General features: G+C 46.8%; 1 protein-coding gene across 2 annotated transcripts in view; it reads left to right on the plus strand.

The window, feature by feature from the left end:
- The window catches only part of CEP126 (centrosomal protein 126), a 1,197,756-nt gene that overhangs the window by 216,384 nt on the left and 962,899 nt on the right, over positions 1-18,473 (plus strand). The gene's annotated exons all lie outside the window — the stretch shown is intronic.

Genomic DNA, 18,473 nt, shown 5'->3' on the forward strand with positions numbered 1-18,473 from the left:
TATGAAACGCCTCCCCGATGTCCCACCCGATCAAAGGGAGGCGGCAGCTTCGGAAATTTCGAAGCTGTTAGAAAAAAGGGCCATCCAGCCCGTTCCCCCAGGCCAGTCCAGATTGGGAAATTATTCCAGGTTCTTTTTAGTGCCAAAAAAGATGGGGGAACTGAGGCCTATACTAGACCTCTCATCTCTAAACCTGTTCATTCCCAAGGAGAAATTCCGGATGGTCATCCTGCAATCTATTCTCCCCTTCCTCCGGGAGAATGACTGGATGTGCTCCATAGACCTCAAGGATGCGTACTTCCACATTCTAATGGACAGAAGATCCAGGAGGTTCCTCCGCTTTCGGCTGGGAGCCAGTCATTTTCAGTTCGGGGCTCTTCCGTTTGGCCTCACCTCAGCCCCCAGGGTGTTCACCAAAGTCATGGCGGTGGTCGCAGCCCACCTGAGACTTTAGGACATTTGGGTCTTTCCGTAACTGGACGACTGGCTCCTCACCGCCACCACCAGGCATCAGCTCTGCTGGGCCAGGGATTATACCCTGGCTCTTACTCAGCGTCTAAGTATTACTGTGAACCTTCAAAAATCATTCCTTCATCCTGTGCAGGTTCTGGAATTTATAGGGACCAAAATAGATACACGTCACTCCAAGGCCTTTCTAACAACAGACAGGTTGCGCAATTTGTCTCTTCATGTTTTGGCAATTCTCCAGCCCTCAGCCCCACCTGCGGAATTAGTCTTGAGAGCTTTGGGCTCCATGGCGGCAGCCATCGGCCTGTCACCCTTTGCGCGCCTGCGTATGAGAATCCTACAATGGACTCTTCAGGTCCAATGGTCACTGTTGCTGCACCCCTTGAGCACCCCGATTCCCCTGAGCAGGGTTTGCAAGGACTCCCTTCTCTGGTGGCTGCACTCTCAGGAGCTACAAGAGGGGAGACTGTTCGTCATGCCTCAGCCCCAAGCCACGTTGACCGTGGACGCTTCTCGCCTCGGGTGGGGGGGCATGCTATGGGCAGAACCGTCCAAGGCACGTGGGCTCCCTCAGACACCATTCTGCATATCAATGTCCTGGAGATGAGGGAGGTGCTTTTGGCGTTGCAAGCCCTAGAAGACCTTCTTCCTCCGGGAACTATTGCAATTCAGTCAGACAACATGGCTGTAGTCTGGTACATCAACAAACAGGGAGGAACCAGATCTTATCCCCTTTGCCGAGAGGCCATGAGAGTTTGGGAATGGGCGATCTCCACCAACCGCTTTCTGGTAGCAATGCACATTCCGGGCCGGACCAACATCCTAGCAGACAGGCTAAGTCGCCTGATCCTCACACCGTACGAGTGGTCTCTAAACCCGTTGGTAGCAAAACAGATTTTCCTCAAATGGGGTCTACCTTGCTGCGATCTTTTTGCTTCCCCGGCAAACACAAAGTGCAGCGAATATTTCGCTCTAATTCCCCCAATAGGCGAGAGCCCCAGAGACGCTCTGGTTCATGCTTGGCCCCCCGGTCTGCTTTATGCTTATCCCCCGCTTCCGCTCATGACGAAGTTCCTGCAGAAAGCCCATCGGTTGGGGAGCAAGATAATCCTCATAGCCCCATTCTGGCCTCGCCAGATCTGGTTCCCTTACCTGCGGTCTCACAGTGTAGTTCCTCCTTGGATCTTAGATCCCATCCCGGATCTAATTTCTCACCCTGCGGAATTACAACCCCCAAATCTGGGCAACCTTCCGCTGATAGCAAGGACTCCCGATATCTCGTCACCAGTGAAAGCCATTCTGGTAGCGGCACACAAACCTTCTACCAGAAGGATTTACGGTAGTAAATGGAAACGCTTTTCCATTTGGGCCAAAGACAGGGGCTTGGATCCCTTTACTGTCACTATTCTGATGATTCTTGAATTTCTGTCCCATATCTTTCATCAGGGAGCCAGTGCATCTATAGTTAAAGTACAGTTGGCAGCCATCTCTCACCCTCATGTGGGAGATGAGGTAGGATCACTGGCTTCCACCAGAATTTGCAAAACCTTTCTAAAAGGCGCTTTCCTGTTAAAACTGCCAGTTAAGTCTGCGGTTCCACCATGGGACTTAACACTGGTCCTGCAGGCTTTGACGGGCCCTCCTTTCGAACTGGCCGCGTCAGCTCAGTTGAAATTTTTATCTTGGAAAACAGCCTTCCTCGTTGCAATAACTTTGGCCAGGAGAGTGTCTGAGCTTCAAGCCCTCTGTATGAAACCCCCTTATCTAATTTTTCATAAGGACAGAGTTTCTCTCAGGACTAATCCTTTTTTACTCCCTAAAGTAGCCTCTGAGTCGAATATTAATCAGTCTATTAATCTGCCAGTGCTCTTTCCCAATTTCCAGAACAAAGGGGAATACACACTGCACAAATTGGATGTGCATAGACAACTGAGTTTTTATCTGCACAGGACAGCAACTAACCGCAAGTCTGATCAATTGTTTGTGTCCTTTGCCAAGTCTTCTTTAGGCAAACCTATTACCAAAGTGACATTAGCTAACTGGATTTCACAATGCATCATTCAAGCCTATTTAGCTTCGAACAAACCGGTTCCTTTGGGAATCAATGCGCATTCAACCCGATCCATAGCTACCTCTGCTGCGTTCTGGTCTAGAGTCCCTATAGACGACATATGTTCAGCAGCTACTTGGTCCTCCTCTCATACATTAATTTCCCATTATAAATTGGATTTGATTTCCAGGAGTAGGGTTTCCTTTGGCGCCGCGGTGCTCCAGAATATTCTTCCTTGAGGGCTGCCCAAGGTTTTCTAGGTAGCTGGGGACTCTGTCCCACAGGTTGCAGAACAAATGAAGTTAACCACTTCAGATAAAGAAGTTATGTACTCACCATAACGTTCCATCTGAGTGGGTAACTTCATTTGTCTGCAACCCCCTCCCCCCTCCATTCCCCCTAACCAGTTTTGTGCTTCTTAACCAGGAGAGGATTGTCCATTCTGTTGGGCAGTAGGTTACTGGCCTCTTTCGAGGGTCTTGTGGAGTCCCTATAGGCAAACTCGATCTGAGGATGGGGGATGTGTTGCAGGGGATTATGGGTAGGGGGAGGAGCTAGGAGCTCAGATCTTTAGCTAGGTAAAGCTGCCGGCTCGGATCCGAAGTCGGATCCGATACCCACAGGTTGCAGACAAATGAAGTTACCCACTCAGATGGAACGTTATGGTGAGTACATAACTTCTTTTTTTATGTTTAAGGTAACTAAAGAGTCAAACTTAAATCAGTTGTTTGATGTTGCTTGCATTCTTCCCTGAGTACTCTAACAATAGTAAATATTTTCTTCATTGTATTTCAACAGACAGCTTCATTGTCATGTTGACACAACCATATATTTTTGCAAGGATGACCAGTTAATGGTCTCATTTTCCAGCTCCATACTGAGCAAGGACTTTACCAAGCATGCCCCTTCTGGGTGTCTAACCAATCACATTGACTTTTATCATAGTAATCTGTGGAAAACCTTTGCGGCAGCTCTCAGAGCTCTATGGTATAGGCTGTCTCCGCAGTCTTTCTTTATAATGCTATGTTAAATTATACTTGTGCAGGTGCAATGTGGTATTTTCTGAATATATTCTGTAGGCATTTTAAGTTGAGTATTGTCTTCATGTTCAATCTCCTTTTTGGAGCTGCTATCATCAGAGGCATATTTCTTTAAGCGTGACTACCTCGGAGGATAAGATATGGACTCTTTCCTAAAGATCACTGAAGATTTGCCTCTTGTCAGATGCAAAAGTTATGTACTTAACATACCCATAGTCCTACAACAAGAAGGTTCATCTTAAGTAATGTACCCTGTCTTTTCTCCTTCTCCTTTGTTTGAAGTAATCCACTGTTGTATTCCTGTAAATATTTTGCAGGCAGACAGCTAACCAGAGTAGAATTTACACATTCTCAGAATCAAGTAATGAAAATATGAGGCAATCCTTCTTTGAGCTTTAAGTTGTCCAGTTTATTTAAAGTAATGAGTGCTTTCATCTATCATGAGCTATAATTATACAGGAATAGAGCAGTAGATTACTTTGAACAAAGAGGCTTTTCATTTTGTTTTTACTTGTTGGTCCCAGGGAAAACCAGACAATCCACTGGTTTTGGAGAGCCTATAAGGGAACTTGCTCCACGGTAGGTAGCCTACATTTTGTAATGTCCTCCATCTTTAGTTGTGTTTGCCTTTGCCTTTTCATCTCCCCTGACTGTTTTCTTTTTTCCATCAACTTTGTACCAACTTCTGAACTGGAGAGTGAGAGCTATTTAGAGCCTCATGAGAATGGGAAAGGTACATGGCACATTACCGTTCTACAGCCCAAGTTCAAAATGTTACCAAAGATGGACCGTCTTACAGGTCTGTCATTGTGACAAGTGCATAACTACCTTGTACACTGGAGAGGAGGAGAAGAAGGCTAGCCTCTTACATAACACTGGTTTAGTCTGAAACCAGTCGTTGCACCAATCTAGGTTGTGTGACCGCTAAATGAGAATAATTAAGCAGCAGAAGTGGGTGCAAGGGGCTATTCCCCTGCTTAAACATAGGTAAGTACTAAGCTATCTGCCCGAGGGCATATGTAAGCCTAACCAGAATGTGTTGGCTTTCGCCACCCCCTTAAATTAGTTCCCTGTGCCTCTGTCCAGCAGAGCCATTAGTTCCCTGTGCCTCTGTCCAGCAGAGCCACTGCAGTGATCCCCGGGGTAAATTTTCTGTTTCCCGTCCACTCGTCAAGGTTTCTCTTGAAGAGTGTTAGTGAGGGGCTCTGCCTAATGTAAATTGGAATCCTCTTCCAAAGCATGGGGGGTCTCTGGGCCAGGAATCTATCCCCCCAGCAAGTCCTATTTATCGTTATGATGAGGTTTAGATCCATAGAGCATGTGGCTCTTGGGGATTTGTTTTTTTTTTTTTTAGGTGGAGCATGTCCATCTTCTGGGTTGGACATGGCCTTGTATGTCAGGCAGAGATCACCTCTGAGTAGGCGGTATGCAACCGAGTACAGCCGGAGTTTCTTCAGTTGGGCTGCATAGGGCATCTGTTTGAGGCCAGTAATCCTCTTGGTGAGGTACTTCTGCGGTCTTTCCAGCTGTTGTAGGTGTCTTGTAAGGTACATCCCAAATGGAGCGTTGTACTCTATGATGGGTCTAATGAGTGATGAGTAGAGGGGCACAATAACCTCTTTTGTTCTAGATGCGAACCCTTTTGTGATTAGGTGGGCCACATAGAAGGATTTTCTAACCACCTTGGCAATATGATTATCAAAGGAGAGATTACTATCTACTTGGGTCCCCAGATCCCTTATTTCATTTTCTGTATTTAGGGGACTACCACGTATGTGGTAGTTCGTGGGTACTTTGTTTTTTCCAAAGGGGATGACTATGCACTTTTTGGCATTTAGCTTGAGGCCATGATTTTGACAACAGGTATCCATCTCAGGGAGACCCTTCTGGAGGATGTCTGTATCAGCCGGAGAGTCAATTATGGCCTCCAATTTGCAGTCATCTGCGAACTTGGTCAGCCATAGTCCTCCTGTGCTTGCCTGTACCTCTGAGAAGTATATACCGAACAGGAGGGGTCCCGGGACTGAGCCCTGGGGGACACCACTTGTAACCAGTTTAGAGTCAGACCTAGAGCCTGCAACTCTCACTGTGCGGGTTCTATCCTTGAGCCAGTTGGCAAACCATCTCATGATTTAGGGGTTTATGTTCAGGCTGGTGAGCTTGTCTGTAATACCAGAATGAGGAATGGTGTCGAAAGCCTTTACGAGATCTAGGTAGGCTGTGTGGACCTCCTTTCCCCTCATCTAAAGCCTTGGTAACCGTCTCAAAGAAGTCCACCAGGCATGGTCTGCCCCTAACAAAGCCAAACTGGGTAGGGTCCAATGTTTGGAGGTTAATGAGTCTCTGTTAATGAGTTGCAAGATGATGCCCACCATAGCCTTGCAGACCAGGCTGGTCAGGCTTATAGGGCGAGAGTTCCTGGGGTCCGTTGTGGCTCCACCTTTGTGAAGCGGGATAACTGTTGCTGTGCACCACTCTGTGGGTACGTAGCCTGTAGAGAGGCTGAGTTTGAACAGTGCGTTTAGGTGAAGGGTTAGTTCATTTTGGAGTTCGTGTAAGACACAGCCTGGGGCTCTGTCCGGTCCCATTGAAGATGTGTTTTTGGCTTTGGATAAGGCTGTTTTAACCTGTGTGTCAATGATTGCCGGGGCTCTACATTCTTCTGGTATAGTTATGGGCCCTTTAGGGGGTGAAGTTTGCACTAGACCTGTCTGCCAGAATGTTGGCAATATCAGTCGGTTCAGTGTATTTTGTGCCATTCTGCACTAAGTCAGAGCAGATCTGAGCATTTCCACATAGGTTCTTGACATAGCTAAAGAACACTTTGAAGTTATCTTTGGAGTCCTTGGCAACTTTTCTTTCGAAGTTAGCCTTGGATGATTTTATGGGAGATCGTAGTTTCTTGCTGATACTGATCAGGGATGTCTTTCCTTCTTGGGATTTTACTCTTTTCTGTACTAGTTTCCTCCTTCTATTGTATAGCTTGTTTATAGCAGGGGTCCACCAGACTGGTTTCCTTTTCTTGGAGGAGTGAGTCTTGGTTTTGCTTGGGATAGCATGATCCATGCATTCTTGCAGGTGCTCATAGAATGCTTTTGTAAGGGATTCAGCAGCTTGGACAGCATTGTCCTTTAGCATGGGGGCTGTGAACCTTTCCACCTCGGTCTTAAGTAATGTGAAGTTTGCTTTTGAAAAGTTTTTCACGGTGGTTTCCTTGATTAGGTGTGGGGGCAGAATGTGGATATCCAGAGTGATTAGTCTATGGTCTGATCTAACCAGCGAGGGGTTGACCTCCGGTGTAGAACACCGGTCGCCCATGTTGGTGATGACCAGGTCCAATATGTTGTCACCTCTGGTGGGGGTGTTGACCAGTTGATCCAAGGCGTTCAAGTTTATAAATTCTAGGATGCGTTGGGCAAGGGAGTTAGTACTTGAATAGCTCTCCCAGTTAATGTTTGGGTAATTGAAATCACCCAATATTAGGGAATTTGTTAGGACCTTCATATTTTCCAGTGTCTCCAGAAATGCGGAATGGGGGTCCTGGTTCATGGTGGGTGATCTGTAGCAAGCTCCAATTTTGTTTTTAATCATGCTTGTTTTCAGTTGACAGGATCATTAGTATAGCAACATTCTGCATTATAGTATAGCAACGTTATTTGCTATACTATAGTAAATAAACTGCTATATAAATAGACTGCTAGGAAGGTGCTTAGTGTGACATCTGGACAGAGGAAGGAGGACAAGGAGACATGGTGGTGAAATGAGGAAGTACAGGAGAGTATACAGAGGAAGAGGCTGGCGAAGAAGAAGTGGGATTGTCAAAGAGATGAAGAAAGTAGACATGAGTATAAGGAGATGAGGCACATGGCAAAGAAGAGAGGTGGTGAAGGCTAAGGATAAGGCGTATAGAGAGTTGTATGATAGATTGGACACTAAAGAGGGAGAAAAGGACCTGTACCGATTGGCTAGACAGAGGGACAGAGCTGGGAAAGATGTGCAGCAGGTAAGGGTGATAAAGGACAGTGAGGGAAACGTACTCACAAGTGAGGAGAGTGTGTTGAGTAGATGGAAAGAGTACTTTGAAGGGCTGATGAATGAAGAGAATGAGAGAGAGAGAAGGTTGGATGATGCGGGGATAGTGAATCAGGGAGTGAAGCAGATTAGCAAGGAGGAAGTAAGGACAGCTATGAAGAGGATGAAGAATGGAAAGGCTGTTGGCCCAGATGACATACCAGTGGAAGCATGGAGGTGCTTAGGAGAAATGGCAGTGGAATTTTTAACCAGATTGTTTAATGAAATTTTGGAAAGTCAGAGGATGTCTGAGGAGTGGAGAAAAAGTGTTTTGGTACCTATCCTTAAGAATAAGGGTGATGTGCAGAGCTGCAGTAACTACAGAGGGATAAAATTGATCAGTCACAGCTTGAAATTATGGGAAAGAGTAGTGGAAGCTAGGTTAAGAAGGGAGGTGATGATTAGTGATCAGCAGTATGGTTTTGTGCCAGGAAAGAGCACTACAGATGCAATATTTGCTCTGAGAGTGTTGTTGGAGAAATACAGAGAAGGTCAGAAGGAGTTGCATTGTGTCTTTGTGGACTTAGAGAAAGCATATGACAGGGTGCCTAGAGAGGAGTTGTGGTATTGTATGAGGAAGTCGGGAGTGGCAGAGAAGTATGTAAGAGTGGTGCAGGATATGTACAAGGGTAGTGTGACATTGGTGAGGACTGCGGTGGGAGTGACAGATACTTTTAAGGTGGAGGTGGGATTACATCAAGGATCAGCTCTGAGCCCTTTCTTATTTGCAGTGGTGATGGACAGGTTGACAGATGAGATTAGACAGGAGGCCCCGTGGACTATGATGTTTGCAGATGACATTGTGATATGTAGTGAGAGTAGAGACCAGGTTAAGGAGACCCTGGAGAGGTGGATATATGCTTTAGAGAGGAGAGGAATGAAGGTCAGCAGGGCTAAAACAGAATATATGTGTGTAAATGAGAGGGAGGGTAGAGGAATGGTGAGGATGCAGGGAGTAGAGTTGGTAAAGGTGGATGAGTTTAAGTACTTGGGATCAACAGTTCAGAGTAATGGTGAGTGTGGAAGAGAGGTGAAGAAGAGAGTACAGGCAGGGTGGAATGGGTGGAGAAGAGTGTCAGGAGTGATTTGTGACAGACTGGTACCAATAAGAGTGAAAGGGAAGGTCTACAAGAGGGTAGTGAGACCAGCTATGTTATATGGGTTGGAGACAGTGGCATTGACAAAAAGGCAGGAGTCCGAGCTGGATGTGGCAGAGTTAAAGATGCTAAGATTTTCACTGGGTGTGACTAAGGTGGACAGGATTAGGAATCAATATATTAGAGGGTCAGCTCAGGTTGGACAGTTTGGAGACAAAGCAAGAGAGGCGAGATTGCGTTGGTTTGGACATGTGCTGAGGAGGGATGCTGGGTATATTGGGAAAAGGAAGCTAAGGATGGAGCTGCCAGGTAAGAGGAAAAGAGGAAGGCCTAAGATAAGGTTTATGGATGTGATGAGAGAGGACATGCAAGCGGTTGGTGTGAAAGAGCATGATGCAGAGGACAGGAAGAAATGGAAACAGATGATCCGCTGTGGCGACCCCTAACGGGAAAAGCCGAAAGAAGATGATGAGTATAGCAACTTTATGTGCATCTTTGTGAAATCTTAGTCATAATTAGTGTTCCATTAAAGATATGTTGTGCTTTTAAGTATTATAATTTTTGGACTTTGTCTGCTATGTTACGCAGTTTGGTAAGAGTTTATTCATTTGTGTGTACTGAACCCAAGTGACACACTTGGTGAGTGGTGTGTTTCTTTGTAGTATTATTTTCTTAACAAAAACAGTTGTGTTGGTTTCCCTTGAGGATTTTTAAGGGTTGTGGAAAGGTAGTTTGTGGCCGAGCAACGCAAGAAGAGAAAATATCCCTCATTTCCTTTCAAGGGCTGTGGATTTTCTAAAAAGTAATTTGTGTGTGTTTGGAGCAGGTGTAAGGAAGCGCTGTTTGGGCATTTAAACTTTGTCCCATATAAGCAGACACAAGTGTTGTTTCTTGTCAGTATTATTTTCTTTAAAAAAAAAAAAAAAAAAAAAGCAGTTGTATTGGTTTCCCTCAAGTCCCTTTAAGTGGTGAGGAAAAATAGTTTTTGGCACAGAAATGCTGCAAAGGAAAATATCCCTTGTGGCCTTTTAAGGACTGGGGATTTTCTAAAAAGGAACTAGTGTGTGTTTGGGGTGGGTCTAAGGAAGCGCTGTCCTATCAGAGGGCACAGTCTGGGGATTTAAATTATGCGTCTCATATGAATGGATGTGAGAGGAGCAGATATGTGTGTGTTTCTCACATTGAAGCGGAGACCCAAAGACACATTTTCATGCCTTTGCGTGTTAAGCATGTTAGGAAAGAAATGGATATGTTTTGTTTGGAGGATTTGTTAGGGTGTGAATCTTGACATAAATGTGTGGTATGTAACAAGTTTTGTGTAAGGGAACTGTTATTATTGAAATTCAGGTTGAGGAAGGGAGTGTTCAAGGTTATTTTTTTTTGGTTTACTATGGAAATGTTGAAAGCAATAAGGTCTAATGGTCATTTGGTTGAAATATAATGTCGAAAAGTCAAAACATTGAAAGTGAACAATGTCGAAAATCATTTAATTGAAAAACAATTAGCCCATCTCTACTATTTTGCAACTCTGAGATCGCACTACAGTAGAGAAATGGGCAATTCGACATTATGAGTTTCGACTAAAACAGTTTCAACTTTTTAATTCCTGCAGATAGTGATTTCAACCAATTCATGTTCGACCATTTAGCATTCAGCATTTTCATAGTAAACCATTTTTTTCTATGGTTAGAGTGTTGAAAATAAGGAATTCTCACAAACGTGAAATCCTTGGTAGTATTGAGTTATTTTGTAGTTTGAAAAAGGTGGATGTCGGTATTCAGATAGTTAACAGGGGGTCTCAGGACTTGGTTTCTTTTCTTGATGCAGTTATTTTTTTATACTGATGAAGTTAAAGGTTCTTATAGGGTATCTCTTGGTTCAGTGTCTCCCAAGTGTAGTTCTAGAGGTTAGAAGAGAGGGTTTGATTGCAGTGTTAGTGAAGAAGGTTGATTGTTTGAGGATGAGGACTTAAATAGAAAGAAGAGATGAGCTTTGGGTATTACTAGTATGTTGTCTGCAGGAAATGATCAGCAGCAAGTTGTGGAAAGTCATTGTGAGAATATCGGGCAAGTTCTGGTCACTGGACGTTCTGTGCTAAGAGTCAAGAATCCCCTGCTAGCTAAAAATAAGGACCATATTACAGTTTCATGCTTGGAGGAAGTGGGATATATATATATTATATTTTGTTTTCCTTAAAAATAATTTGTGTGTTCGGAAAAAATATGATGTGGTGGTGGATGCAGCAGATATTAATGCCACTGGAAGAGCTAACATGGAACCCCTTTACCAGTTGCATTGAACAGTTGATAGGTTTGAGTGCGGAAAAAAGTTTGAGTTGGGTCTGCGTGATGTTATTTCAACCTTTGGTCACAATAAGGGGTTTTACAAATATTATGAGAAGACTATGCTACTGGTAAAGAATTACATGTGTACATGTTTGGGGGGATATGTATATGGGCAAGAACTTATTTGGTTTTGACAATAGGCATCTTAGTAATGTTGGAAACATAATATTAAATAAGTTATTGAAAATTAACAGCTGTGTTTTAGCTCAATCTCCTCAAATGCTCCTTTAAGTTCTGGTGAGAATGCAGGTTGATTTCTTTTTATGTAATGCTAGAGGTTTAAACAATGATCTGAAATGGTTAACTTCATTTGGTCTGCAACCTGTGGGATATGGTTCCGATCTCGGATCCGAGCCGGCAACTTTACAAAGCTTAGATCCGAGCTCCTAGCTCCTCCCCTTACCCATAATCCCCTGCCAACCCTGACTGACCTCAGATCTAGTTTGCCGCGCTTCTGGTCAACAGCTAGGGTTTGAGCTCCTGGTTTGTAGGGTCTTCATAGAGTTTGTGAGAAATTTAAAACTTTTTTCTATTACTTTTAAGTGTACGAGTGTGTTGTGGTTAGGTTTCCCTTTGGTTAAATCCTTGTAGTTAAATTTACCCTCCCTCCCCTTCGCTGGTACGTAGTTCTGTGTGTGGTGTGTTTGGGGCCTAACGAGTGTGTTTTCTTTAGAATGTCTGAGGCCCCAAAACCAATCTTTTCTAAGTGCACCGAGTGTGGCCATAAGCTCTCCCTGGTGGATGGTCACACTCGGTGCGTCCGGTGCCTTGGGGTTGAACACCTTTCCTCTGGATGCACTATCTGTGCGGCGTTCAACCCCAGGGCACTGAAGGACAGGAGATCTAAGCTGATCCTGGCGGGACTTTTGCCCCTGGATTCGGCTTTGGCCTCCTGTGCTTCTGTGGCCTCCTCCCAGGCTTCGGTGGTGGCCACTCCTGCCTCCCTCCCCCCGGCCGGGACTCAATCTCCCGCTTCGGTGCTGGAGGAGAGGGAGGCCAGGAAAGAAAAACGGAGGGAGAAGCACCACAAGCGGCAGGCCGAGGCCTCTGCTTGGGCCCCCCCGGCTAAGCGGGCTTCTCCCTCCGCGGCTTCCAGGTCTCCTCCTTCTCGGCTCCGGTCTCCATGCTTCTCACCGGGACCCGAGGAGGAGGAGACCCGATATCCATTGAGGTCATCGAGGCGGCACTCCCGGCCAGCCTCGTTGGCCTCGTCAAGATCAACGCGTAGCCTTTCTGAAGCTGATTTGGACCGGGTGATGCGAAGGTTCATCCAGGCCCAAATGCAGATGGGAGTGCTCATGCCTCCCCCACCCCTCCGGGGGGGGGGGAGCTCAACACCCTTCTTTGCCCCGATAGATCCTTCTCCGACCCGCTTCCCGGGTTCGGAGCCGGGCAGCGTTGAAGCCGGGGGTGGGTCGGCGCCGACAGTTTCTGGTACTTCGGCTCCGACTCTTCCTTCGATTTTACCGGATCCGTCCTTGTCGGATCCGAGCTCTCGGAGCCGTGCTTTGAGTTTTGGATCCGAGGGGTTTAGTCTGCCTTCGGCTCTGTCGAGGTCGGAGCACACTGGCCCTTCGGATCCGATGGTCTCGGCGCCGGCTCCGATCCATCCGTCGGGTCCGAGTGAGGGTCGGCTCTCGGATCGCAGACAGAGTGGCTCTCCCTCGGCCTTCGATGTGGTGGAGAGGGCTCTGTTGAGTGCATCCAGGCCCCCGCTCTCTGCTACGGTTCCATCCCGCACTCCCTCTTGTTTGGGTAGGGCTTCCGTCGCCCGGCCACAGGGACAGCCTGCTTTGACGTCTCAGGTCATTCCCCTGGAACAATACGTTGCTGGTGAGTCATCCTCGGACAGTCCCCCCGAGGATGTTCCTCACAAGCGGAAGTGTAAGAGGAGGCACGTGGACTCCCCCGAGTCCTTGACAGAAGACACAGATTTGGATGAGGAGGAAGGCTCCCCAAGGTCACCCCCCGAGGATGTCTCTTTCGGAGACATCATGGAAATGCTTAGGATAAGAGGGGGGGTGGTCTGCCCCCAAGGCTTCCTCGGACGAATCCGTGTTCCTGGAGGCGTTCGAAGCAGGCCCATCTACCTCTTGGGTGTCCCCTCCGGCCGACCCCTTAGTGGACCTTATCACCACTAGGGCGTGGAAGGAGCTGGATACTGTGGAGCCAGTCCCCAAATGTCTTAACAAGATCCTGAGCCCCCCTGCAGAGAAATCCCATTGGAGCAAGGGACCCCCCCGTAGATGCCATGTTGGTGGCGACAGCCACCAAGAGGGAGTTAGCCCAAGAGAGTCCCTCAGTCCATCCCCCGAGCAAGGAGTCTCGCTCGATGGACCATCTCGGGAAGCGGGTCTTTAGTTCAGAGACCTTCACTGTAAGGTCCCTGAACTACATGGCACATGTGATTCGGCTGCAGCGAGACCTTATTAAAGAGTACGCTGCATCGCCCCTGGAGTCCATGTCGGGGGAGGACAAACAGTTGTACTCCACTCGCATGGCCACTCTTAGATCTGTATCCAACACCTCTATGCGGCTTTTATCCCATGCTACAGAGGGAGCCGCTAGAGCCAGCGGAGCAGGCCTAGTTATGAGGCGCCAGGCCTGGCTTCGACATTGTGATTTCCAGGAACCCTTCAAGGCGTCCTTTGCGAATGCCCCCTTCAATGGTTCTGCCCTATTTGGCAAGACAGTTCACGAATCTTTGGTCCAGAGCGAAAAGGATGGGAAGATGCTGTCTGCCGTTGGAGTCCGCTTCTCTGTTCCCCAGAGGTCCTTCTCCAAGAATCAAAAGGGACAGAAGAAGATGTGGTTCCGAAAGTCGCAACAGTCCCAGTCCGCTCCGGACTCCCAGTCCTTCCGCGGCAGAGGAGGACAGGGTGGACGCCACCCTAGAGGCAGAGGGGGCCCGAAGAACTTTGGGTCCAGGGAAACCTTCTCTGATCGGCCCACGCAGCAGCCCTGAGGGGTTGCCCGACTGCTCCACTCTGGAGACAGTCGGGGGGCGTTTCTCGAGGCACCTGGCAGCTTGGGAGTCCATTACAGAAGACCGCTGGGTGCTTGGTATCATATCCAGAGGATACAAAATTCCCTTTTCTTACACTCCCTACACCCCCAAACACCTCCCCGATGTTCCACCCAGCCAGAGGGAGGCAGTAGCTGTGGAAATTCGTCAGCTTTTGGAAGAAGGAGCTATCCAGCGTGTCCCCCCAGGCCAGTCTGGATCGGGTTACTACTCCAGGTTCTTTTTGGTGCCAAAAAAGACGGGGGACCTAAGGCCCATCCTCTATCTTTCCCTACTAAACCTGTCAGTAACCAAAGAAAAGTTCCGGATGGTCACTCTTCAATCTATTCTCCCCCTCTTGCGGGAGAACTACTGGATGTGCTCAATAGACCTCAAGGATGCGTGCTACCACATATTGATGGACAAACGATCCAGGAGGTTTCTCCGCTTCCGGCTGGGAGCCAGTCATTACCAATTCAGGGTCCTCCCCTTTGGTCTCACCTCAGACGCAAGGGTGTTCACCAAGGTATTAGCAGTGATAGCGGCCCACCTGAGACTCCAGGGAATGCAGGTTTTTCCGTACCTGGACGACTGGCTCCTCACTGCCCCGACAAGGCATCTACTGTGCTTAACCAGGGACTACTTCCTCAACCTTGCTCCACAACTAGGGATCACTATAAACTCGGACAAGTCCTCTCTTATCCTGACTCAGGTGATAGATTTTATCGGGGCCAGACTGTACACCCACAGACAGCTAGTCTTCCTAACTCCCGACCGGTTGCACACACTGAGGGCACATGTGCGGGCCATCTTCCAATCTTTGAGACCTCCGGCGGGATTGGTCCTGAGGGCCCTAGGCTCCATGGCAGCCGCAATCAATCTTCTTTCCATGGCGCGTCTGAACATGAGGATATTACAGTGGACTCTACAAGTTCAATGGTCCCTTCATCAGTACCCCTTGAATCACCCCGTTCCCCTCAGCAGGGCCTGCAAGAGGGCTCTCGTTTGGTGGCTTCAATCGCCGGACCTCCAGGCGAGACGCCCCTTTGCCATGGCCCCCCCTCTTGCCACAGTGACCACGGACGCCTCTCGTCTTGGGCGGGGGGGGGGCATTATTCAGGCAGGATGGTCCAAGGCACGTGGAACGATTCAGAGACCTTATTGCACATAAATGTTCTAGAGATGAGGGCAGTACTGTTGTCGTTGCAAGCACTTTAGAGCCTTCTACCTGCAGGAACAATTGCGATCCAGTCAGACAGTATGTCTGTGGTATGGTATCTCAACAAACAAGGGGGAACCAGGTCTTACCCACTCTGTCGAGAAGCCATGAGAGTGTGGGAATGGACGATCTCCACCAACCGCTTTCTCATTGCAACGCACATTCCGGGACGGACCAACATCCTGTTGGACAGACTGAGTCACACCATCCTTTCACCTTACGAGTGGTCCCTCAATCCCCAAGTAGCGAGTCAAATTTTTGCCATCTGGGGGCAGCCCTGTTGCGATCTCTTCGCATCACCCTCAAACACGAAATGCAACAATTGCTTCGCTCTCATTCCCCCTGCCGGGGAAGCCCCGAGGGATGCTTTGGTGCATGCTTGGCCACCCGGTCTTCTCTATGCCTAACCTCCTCTTCCCCTGATGCTGAAACTCATTCAGAAAGCCAGTTGGTTGGGGAGCAGGATGATCCTCATTGCTCCATTATGGCCTCGCCAAGCTTGGTTCCCTTACCTCTGGTCTCATCAAGTGAATCCGCCCTGGATTCTAGATCCCCTCCCGGATCTGATTTCCCACCCCCTGGGGCTCCCAGTCCCCGACCTGGTCAACCTTAAGCTTACAGCTTGGCTGCTCCTGTTCCACTCGTAGCTAGGACTCCCGGTATCTCATCTCCGGTTAAAACTATCCTAGTAGCAGCACACAAGCCCTCTACTAGGAAGGTCTACGGTAGTAAATGGAAGCGTTTCTCTATCTAGGCAGAACGCCATAATTTGGATCCCTTTACAGTTCCCTTGCCTGTGGTGCTGGATTTTCTTTCAGGACTTTTTAATGAGGGAGCTAGCTGTTCTACGGTGAAGGTGCAATTAGCAGCTATCTCTCATTATCACGTAGGTAGTGAAATGGGCCCTTTGATTACTACAAAATTGTGCAAAACATTCCTAAAGGGCACTTTTCTACTTAGACCTCCAGTAAAGGAGCCAGTTCCTCCATGGGATTTGACCTTGGTATTACAAGCCTTGACAGCTCCGCCCTTCGAACCGGCGGCGTCTGTAGACCTCAAATACTTGTCATGGAAAACAGCCTTCCTAGTGGCTATTACTTCAGCTAGGAGGATATCTGAATTGCACGCTCTTTCTGTCAAACCCTCATACTTAGCCTTTCACAAGGATAGGGTTTACCTCAGGACCAATCCCTCATTCCTTCTGAAGGTAGTTTCTGAGACGAATATTAACCAATCTATCAATTTGCCGGTCTTCTTTCCTAACTACCAGAACAAGAGGGAGTACAAATTGCATTCTTTGGACATGCATAGACAACTTAGGTTTTACATTCATAGGACATCTGGTCATAGGTAATCTGACCAGTTGTTCGTCTCCTTTGCCAAATTTAATCTAGGTAAATCAGTTTCGAAAGTTACCTTATCGAAATGGATTTCACAGTGTATCATCACGTCTTATCAAAATTCCGGCAGGCCCGCACCTCAGGGAGTTCGTGCCCACTCAACTCTGTCCATGGCTACATCTGCCGCCTTCAAATCCAGAGTTTCCTTGGATGATATCTGTTCAGCAGCCACTTGGGCCTCATCTCATACCTTTATCAATCATTATAAGCTGGACATTATCTCCAGAGGGAGAACTTCTTTTGGCTCCACAGTGCTCCGGAATATCCTTCCATGAAGGCCGCCCAAGGTTTAGGTAGCTGGGGACTCTGTCCCACAGGTTGCAGACCAAATGAAGTTAACCACTTCAGATTAAGAAGTTATGTACTCACCATAACGTTCCATCTGAGTGGGTAAACTTCATTTGTCTGCAAACGTTCCCTCCCTCCATCCCCCTGACCTTCAGAGGTGTTTATGTTCTATAGTGGTGTACCTTTCCAAGAAGGTAGTTACTTACCTGCTATTGTGGTTGCGGGCAAACTTGATCTGAGGTCAGTCAGGGTTTGCAGGGGGTTATGGGTAAGGGGAGGAACTAGGAGCTCAGATCTAAGCTTTGTAAAGTTGCCGGCTCGGATCTGAGATCGGATCCGTATCCCACAGGTTGCAGACAAATGAAGTTTACCCACTCAGATGGAACGTTATGGTGAGTACATAACTTCTTATTCTCTTTTTTAGAGGCAGGGGTGTTGGATGGGGGTTATGAAGTGGACATGGTAACTGAAACTTAGTTTTTCAGAATATATTTGCCAATGATTTACTAAAACAGACTTAAGGAGCTGTCTCTGTTCACAATTAAATACAGGTTAGTTAGGGTCAATGTAATTATTACTTATAAATGTGCTAAAGATAGTGGTTATGGGAATACTATGGTTATTCAAAGTAGAACCCATTTTTTGAATACCAGGAATAATAACAGTTTTGTAGAAGGATTGTTACTATTTTTTTTTTCCAACTTTTTACAGCCTTTACTTAAAAGTTGTGTTTTTGAAGCAATCACATGGTACCATCAGAGAGATTTGCACTCCATATCTCACCATTTACAGTCCAGCCTCACAGCTTCTTTCTTAGAATTTCAGATAGTCAATAACTCTTTGTGCACAGTATGTAATATATGTGTTGCTGTGCTGATTACTTGAGAATATGGCTCTATAACTAATCCCTGCTACCAGTAAAATGCAACAAATTACAAAGACACAGTCATTTGATAGTGCAGTGTGGAGTCAAAAAATACAATTGCCATTGAGATCAGAGAGCAATTCACATAGCCAACTATCCATTGTCTTTGAAGTGGGTTGGTTAAACCTTTGTGACAGAGTATAGCTAACCTATTTTTTTAGCCTATAGTCTTTCTTAACTATTACTTGTGAAGAATTTGAACCTGAACTGCTCTTTAGGTTAGAGCTATATAATCCAGACAGATTAAAAACTGAAGAAATGGAGATTAAGTGATTTCATGCTATGGTGTGTGCTTTACACTGCTGTACTTTCAATCCTAAACAGCTACATTTTGGATAAAAAGTTTATTCTTAAGTGATAGCTAATTTTTTTTTTTTATCATTTGGCGTACCATACTACTGTCTTTTAACTGGGTGCATTGTATAGGAGTAAGACAGAGATGAAGAAGTGACGGCAAGGGGTATAAATATATATACCCCTGTAGTGGTGATGGTGGCAAGGGACTGTATTAATCACAACTGAATGACATGGTGAAAGATGACAAATGAACAGGGCTGCATGAATAA

This window comes from Protopterus annectens, chromosome 5.part0 (assembly GCF_019279795.1).
Source record: "Protopterus annectens isolate FY-2018-M chromosome 5.part0, PAN1.0, whole genome shotgun sequence".
NCBI classification, from domain to species: domain Eukaryota; kingdom Metazoa; phylum Chordata; order Ceratodontiformes; family Protopteridae; genus Protopterus; species Protopterus annectens.